The following is an 8088-nucleotide window of genomic DNA, read 5'->3' as shown; positions in this document are numbered from 1 at the left end:
CCTACATGGTCTTTACCTAGGACTGCCATGGGCTACCCCACATGGTCTTACATCCAATGTCATGGGCTACCCCACATGGTCTTTACCTAGTACGACCATAGGATACCCCACATGATCTTACATCCAATGCCTTGGGCTCCCCCCGGGGTCTTCATGCAAAACACATAATCACATATTATATAAAATCACATGATGGATAACACATATACCATAAACATATAATGGGTCGGCCTTGGTACCTTAGACCCATGGGTCTGGTGAGAAGACTCACATCTGTTTGCTGAATACAAAAGTTTCTCTCTTCATAGTACGAAACCTACTGAGCTGAATAATAATATTAATCAATGTTAGGACCTTAGATTAGTCAAAGGAAAAACCAAAACTCCAAACCCATCCATGAGGCCCAATTATCCTTCCTTTGTTAATGGGCCCAAAATCTAAGTCAAAAGTTATTAATGGGCCTCTTGGCCCAATAAGGCCCAAAACAAAGTATCCATGGCCCATAACATATGAAATAGCCCATAATTCACAAAATGCAACCAATCCAATAACCTAAATGAAGCCCAAAAGCTCAAAGGCCCAAAATAGATTTGGCCCAATCTGTAGCGCGTACGCTCGGCGTACCATTATGGTACGCACATCGTACTGGGGTCCTAAGGACTACGTGCAACATACATTGGGTACGCCCAACGTTCTTCCAGATCAAGCACTTTCTCCATTAAGTGCTTAATACCCGATTCCTTTACGTTCAAAAGCTAGATTTGAGTTGTTTAATACGTCCCAAAGCATAAAGTTGCCAACTTTATGCCTTTGCATGCCTCACATACACCCAAACCTTCATTAATACCTTTCCAAGGTCTTTAACCCATACATGAGACCAATACTTCCACCAAGGCTCCATTTTTATGCTTCAAACCGACCAAGGGACCTCAAATCTGCCATTGTCCTCTCATGGAGTTGCTTAACTCGCCAAAAGAGGTCCAAAATCCAACAAAGGGACAAAACTAGAAAACCCTAGCTAGATCTAAAGATTTAAATGGAAAGGTGCAAGCTTTTTACCTCCAAAAGCCTTGCAAGATGACCCCAATGCAGATTCTTGAAGCACCAAATTGATCCAAGCTTTCTTAACAACTCTTCTTCTTGAAAGAACTCCAAAATGACCACCTAAACCTTCTTCTTAGGCTCCAACTCTCACTCACACACTAATTCAGTTGTAGGAAGACGAAATAGGGCTAAAGAGACTGATAGGATTTGGTCCAAGAGGCTAGGAGACGTTTAAATAAGGGATAATTCCATGATTTAAGGTTTTGACCTTCTGATGCATATGGCCGGTGTACCCTCACGTACGCCCAACGTACGTGAGGCTCCTCTACGATCATTCATGCAGAGTACGCTAAGCGTGCTCATAGGTATGCCCAGCGTACTCTAGGGACCAATTATGCTAAAACGTAATTCTTGAGGGTTCCAAGACGTACCAGGTTTAGGGTGTTACATGTATTCTATTTATACTAAAAACTCTGAGATGTCATCGTCAATACAATACATAAGCATAAACGGGAATAACGTAGGCCTTACAAACATCTATTATTCAGCTAACCTAAAATCCATAAATCTCTCATCCAATTATCACACTTGTGCTCTCGTGCCACTACCTGTAATACAATAAACTGAGCGGGTCAGGCTTGGGGGCCTAGTTCGCACATAGGGCTTTCAACCCACAATAATTAAATGTTTCAATTATATTTTATAATTTGAACATTAACCCGATTATCCCTTCTCGCTATCCTCACTCTCTGTCCCTAACATCTATTTTCAAGCGACCTATCCTAAGGACCATCTTTAGGATAGAAAATAATGTTAATGTGATTCCTCAGTAATACATATCAATAAGGTAACCATGGGAGGGTGGAGTACACCTGGTGAACACTAAATTCGAAAAAACCTACAGGTTGTGAGCCTGGTAGCGTTCTATTGGACTATCTAGAATAGTCTGTAGTTGTCATCTTTACTCCGCTAGATGACTGGATCATCTTTAAAGCCAAGGCCTTTCATCATCTATATTGTCTTTCATCTCTCAATGTCTATATCATCTATCATCTCTCGTCATCTATGTCATCTTACATTTACCCATCTTTACCCAATATATTTATAGGTAATAAAAATACATATATACAGTTTAAAAATCAAATAAAACGTATATATATCGTTCATCTAGCATAGATATTAGGAACATAGATAATAGACACATATAACATGTAATTATCTTAAATACTTGTGTAAGATGAAAGTAACCATGCACTTACTTGTTTAAGTGAACAACTCGAAATTCGGGTAGAGTTTCGCTTCTAGCAACTGAATGTTCCTTTGTCGTGACCTAGGATCATTACCACTAAATATTAGTCTAAAATTCTACGTTACTGAAAATAATCTAGACCTATCAATCATTCCAATGAATATTGATAACTCTATTGAATAAGGATCAACCAAGCATGACAACTGTGAAGCAATATCATTTCGACATAAAGGTTTTATGAAATCCTACAACCAAGCCAACATGAGCATTCTAGACACCTCTCCCATAAGTATATTAATCAATATAATGACTTGGAATAATAGATAAATCTTATTTATTGGTTCATAATAACAACTTATGACTATAAATATAAGTTACCCTAAAAAGGCTAGAGTGTAGCTTAACTTACATAGGTTTTAGCAAAAACCGGAAAATTTGTACTGACAGAACTCCAGGCTGATAGCTAATAGATGTCGGGCTCCTAAGGACTTCTAAACTTGCCAAAATACCCTAAAATCTAAGAAGAATTCGAACCAAAAGAGTAGAAATCAAGAGAGAGTTGTGTAGAGAATATATAGGATGGAATGAGCTCATGGAAGCTATTTATAGCTAGGAAATTAAACATGCATGCCGCACATCCGGGCTACGTTGTTCCCCAAGTCTATTGCCATGTGTCAGGTGTAGATTTGTCATACAAGCTATATCCACTTCTTTAAAATGTTGTATCTTCTTCATACAAGCTCCTTTTTTGACATATTTTATATACACACATAATTATCGACGAGAGCAACAACTTTCTTTTTGACTCTGCCAACTAATTTTGAACTTATTTTTAAATTTATTATTTTAATAGGATTAGACTGTTAAAGTTGGTTAATTTTTTAACTAACTTATATGATGTCCGTTCTCAACTGTTTTTATATTGATGGAATCCTAACAACCAGATCTTAGACTCTCGTTTAGATTGTTTTGACTAACAATCAACCGATCTAAAATTTGATATCGAATCTTAGAATAATCATAACTTTCTCTATTGAAGTCAGATTTAGACGATACCTATATGTACGGATTCACTTTTACAATAACTATGATTTTCGTTTAGATTACTAAGGCTAATAATTGACATATCTCTGATTTGCTATTTAAGATATCCATATTCGTGTCGGTTTGAACATGAAACTTTAACGGATCATAACTTATTCGTTCTAAGTGTAACATCCCCGTTTAAAATAAGATAATTAAATAATAACTAGATGGGAGTTGGTTTCGGGAAGCCGAATGACAAGACTTGAATCTCCAGGGGTTAAACTGTAATTTTGGAATTATTATGCAAGGATTTATGGAAGTAGGGACTAAAGAGTAAATTATGTACCTAAGTTGAAAAGAACTGTCAAGGAGGGGCCATTTGGTAAAATATTAGATCAAAGTTGAAAGGATTTTAAGGAATAAGGGTTTAAATGGTAAATATTAGACTTTATTTGAAGAGATTGGAATGGGAGTGACCAGTTCTGGCATTTTCGTTATAAGTTTGCATGGAGGTGGGATTTAAGATTTGATGCCCCCATGTTACCCTAACCCTAATCCCTTCTTTGGTCACCACCCTTATGCCTCCCATCTTCCAGTCGCCATCCTCACATCCCCATCTTTTATTTTCAACATCGCTACCTCCTAGCCTTGCAAGAACCGACGAACAGTGCCACTCTCGTAGACCAGTCGAAGTCGTGAGCCACTAAAAATGTTCCCCCAACGAGTGCCGACAAAACCGAGACATGTTGAGAATGACGCTGCTTTTGGGAAGGACCGATCGAAGGGCTGCGGTTGGGTCTCGACATTGTAACCGCTGCCATGTGACTGTTTCATCAAGAGTGCCGCTGCCACCTCCGTTTCTTCGATCCCCGTATACCACCGCCGACGTCAAAGCTAAGGACCACCGTGCGCTCACCCCGTTGAAGGTGAGGGTTGTTTTTGGACATCGGGGTTGTGGGCGTGTGGAGTAACATGATGTGCCGCTACTGCCACTGCTAAACTCCACAAGTGGGTGGCTGTGTTGCTTTTTTGGACAAAGGGTGCAGTGCGTGTTTAGTGTAGTGTGTGTGTGTGGCTGTATTTCTTTTGTTAGAGTATTTTTGTCTAGCCGGAAAATCAAGATCATGGTGGTGGTTGCCGCCACGTGCCATCACCAGCCACCACTAGGGTGGCTATCTGTATGTGTTTATGATAGTTAGTGTGTGTTTAGTTCAGATCAAAGCATTGTAATTGTAATTAGCAAAAAGAATAATAAAAAGAACCAAACCACCACCGTGAGTCGCCATTGACCACCACTACCTGAGGTGGTAGTGGGTGGTGCCCCACTAGCAAAACCATAATTGACCTAATGAAACCCTGATGGGCTTAAAGATTAAGTTTTGGGCCTATTGGGCCATGATTGGATGGGAAACCCTAATTAGGGTTTAGAAAACCCTAATATTGGATTTATGGGCTTGGACTTATCAGGACCTATATTTGTGCCATTGGAATGGAATTGTATATTAAGCCCAATCACACAATATGATTTATTTAGAAGAGTGATGGACTTAATGGATTAAGTCCTTAATGGGTTAAGTGAGAAACACTTAACCCTAATTGTCATTTTATGTGAAACCCTAATTTCACTTAGGCTTTATATTGGGGCTTTCTATTGGGCTTTGGTGTTTGGGCCAATAATGGGCCATCTAAGAATAATCATATGTACTAGGATATGTTGATGGGTTTTAAAGTATGGCCCATATGAGGATGTGGGCCCAATTTAGAAAATTGGGCCATAGATGGGCCGTAGTTTGGGCCTTAATGATTATGTGATATTGGGCAATTAAAAATGCCAAATGTTTGGACTGAACTAAGTAGTTGGGCTTTTAATTATGACCATGTACAGGTTTGGGCCCAATTTGGAAAATTAGGCCATATGTTGGGCTTTGACTCATAGTTAACTGTTGGGCCTTTGGATTGGGCCTTAGGATTGGATCAAGCTAATATTGGGGTAAAATAGTCTTTACTCCAAGCATAGACGTATGGTTATGTATTGGAACCCAATTATTAATTGGGTGATGTTTTGATATTGACAGTTCGGGAATATGTTATTTAGTAGCTGGGATTGTGTCTACGAGACTTCAGCAGTGTGAGGTGAGTTTCCTTTCAGTAGGAACGGGTCTAAGGCACCAAGGCCGACCCGCAGTGTGGGCGGGGCCCGTATCTCCTAGTTAGCCAAGTGTGGGCGGGGCCCATGTCTCATAGCTGAGTATGATTATTATATATATGGCTGAATGATAGATTTAGTTATACTTGTTGTCTGTGTGATACCTGTATGTTTGTCTAGTAACCGACTATGTGCGGGGCCTATATCTCATAACAGTCGAGTGTGGGTAGGGCGCGTATCTCGAAGTAGCTAAGTGTGGGCGGGGTCCGTATCTCAGAGATAACGGAGTGTGGGCGGGACCCGCATCTCCTATTTAGCGGAGTGTGGGCGGGGCCCATATCTCCATGAGTGTGGCCAAAGCCCGTATCTCTGAGTGTGGCCAAAGCCCGTATCTCCATGAGTGTGGCCAAAGCCCGTATCTCCTAGTTGCATGTTATATGTGTATTGTATGGTATGTGGTATGATGGGGGAACTCACTAAGCTTCGTGCTTACGATTTTCAGTTTTGGTTTCAGGTACTTTGCTTTCATAGGAAAGGAGTCGGCAATCGCAGTGCATCACACTATATTTTCCGCGCATGAGATCTTTGGGATTATACTCTGATATGGTTTTATGATATTAAGTTTTGATTATTGATATTTTAGTTTTGACATGAGATATTATTATGAATGTTTTTATATTGATGGTTTTATGTAATAACTTAATTAAAACAAAAATTTTGGCATGTATTTTTAGGATGTTACACTAAGTCCGTTTTGAGCGCTCTTTATATATGCAAAATGCTTGTACGACTACTGCATCTTACTCTTAAGTTATTTGTCCTAATCATTAATCTATTTAGACACGAATTCTATCCCTATTTTATTTTGTAGCTATAAACACACTATATACACACAAATACAAATACCACACAATAATCAAATAACTATCTTTTATTAACCTTAAAATATTACAATTGTTGACCCTAACCATTACATCATCTTTATCAATGCCTAACGGGAAACGCGGGTGTAGCACGTGCTACCCCTCCAAGAGTTTTTTTTTTTTTTTTTTTTTTTATTTTTTTTTATTATTTTTTTTTATAACTGTTGTTGCTATTATCAAACTGTCGGAGGTACTACTCCTTACATGTTGCCCACAAAGATTAAGAATCAAATGGGGGAGTCGATGAGGTGGTTAATTCATTATCAGAGTGATTGTTAAGGTTCAATTTAGGAGATTAAGGTTGGTTCTTCACCAACACCAACAACCATCACAATCAACGTACTTTCATAAGAGAGTGTCGTCTATTTTTCAACCCTCCGATGGATTTCAGATCGGACGACCATATCATGAAATATCACCCCCCCCCAATAAGTTTATAAATTCAGACATTAATTTGTTGTTTATGTGGGTTTGTAATCATAATGTTTTTGCACATAGTTGTTAGTGGTTTAGTAATCCTAATGTTTCTAAATGTTTTCTCATTTACCGTGGGAGATCTTCTTTTCTCATGTGGTCTATTCCATTATTCATTTACATTTTGTTTGTTCATAGTTATGGTTGAATGTAATGGTTTTCTTTCTGCTTAATCCTTTATGGTTGGGGTAATTGGGTTTATTTTGAGCTTTACTGTTCCGGCTGCTCTCTTCCTTTGTTGGTGTTCTTTTTTGACCGGATGTACAGTTTTGACCTTGTGTATTGGATGCTTATGTTGAGGTTAATTATTATTAATTTCCACATATATTGATTTATAGTTCATATGATGCATTTCATTGTTTGCTATTGATTTTCTAGTTGTTGGTGAGATTTTTGGTCCGGACGATGGTTTTGCCCTTGCTTCTTTTATGTTTCTTATGTGGGCGATTTGCTTCTCTTCATAGAGGCTGCCTATTGGTTCATTCGCATGGTGTTGCTCTTGATTTATTATGGGGGTGTTTGGCTTAGCTTTTGAATGGCCAAAAGTCATTTTAGAAAAAGATCATAGGCAAAAGATGTTTGGCAAAAGACTTCTAAAATCTACTTTTGGATTTTGCAAAGAAGGAAAATCAACTTTTTGGAAAAGTCAGGAAAACCTGACTTTTTGTAGTTTTTCCAAAAAGATCTTTTGATCTCTAAAAAGCTAAGCCAAACACCCCTTTTCTAGCTGTTGCTTGTGGTCTTCCTTAGGTTTGGTCTCATTTTGTGGATTTATTGTACTTTCCCTGTTGTTTTGCTTAGCTTTATTTCTTGCTGTCTTCATCTTGTACAAGCCTTGTTTGCTTTCTCTTTTCCTTTGCAATCTCATGTTTGTTTTTTCAGCTCCTCGATGGTGTTATTCTATATATTTTATTGGGAAAAATAATTATGCTATCCCTTACAAAGCTTTCTTGTTCCGAGTAGAAGGTCAAAAATGACTAAACTGCAAAAATAAACATATCTTCCATTAGATATTTACAACAGATAAAACTATTTTAGGTAACAAAATTAATTGGGAATATGACTTATCAAGGTATTTAACTTTTCGATATGTTCACATCTGGGTAACTATATTTTTTTTTACATATGTAGGTAACAAACTTTTTGGAAGTATTCACATATGACCATTATGACGTGCTATAGCAGGTTAAATCCTAGATGTGAACGCTTTCAACAAGTTTGTTACC

This window comes from Lactuca saligna, chromosome 9 (assembly GCF_052625555.1).
Source record: "Lactuca saligna cultivar CGN05327 chromosome 9, ASM5262555v1, whole genome shotgun sequence".
Classification (NCBI taxonomy): Eukaryota; Viridiplantae; Streptophyta; class Magnoliopsida; order Asterales; family Asteraceae; genus Lactuca; species Lactuca saligna.
Note: the sequence above shows the minus strand (reverse complement) of the source record.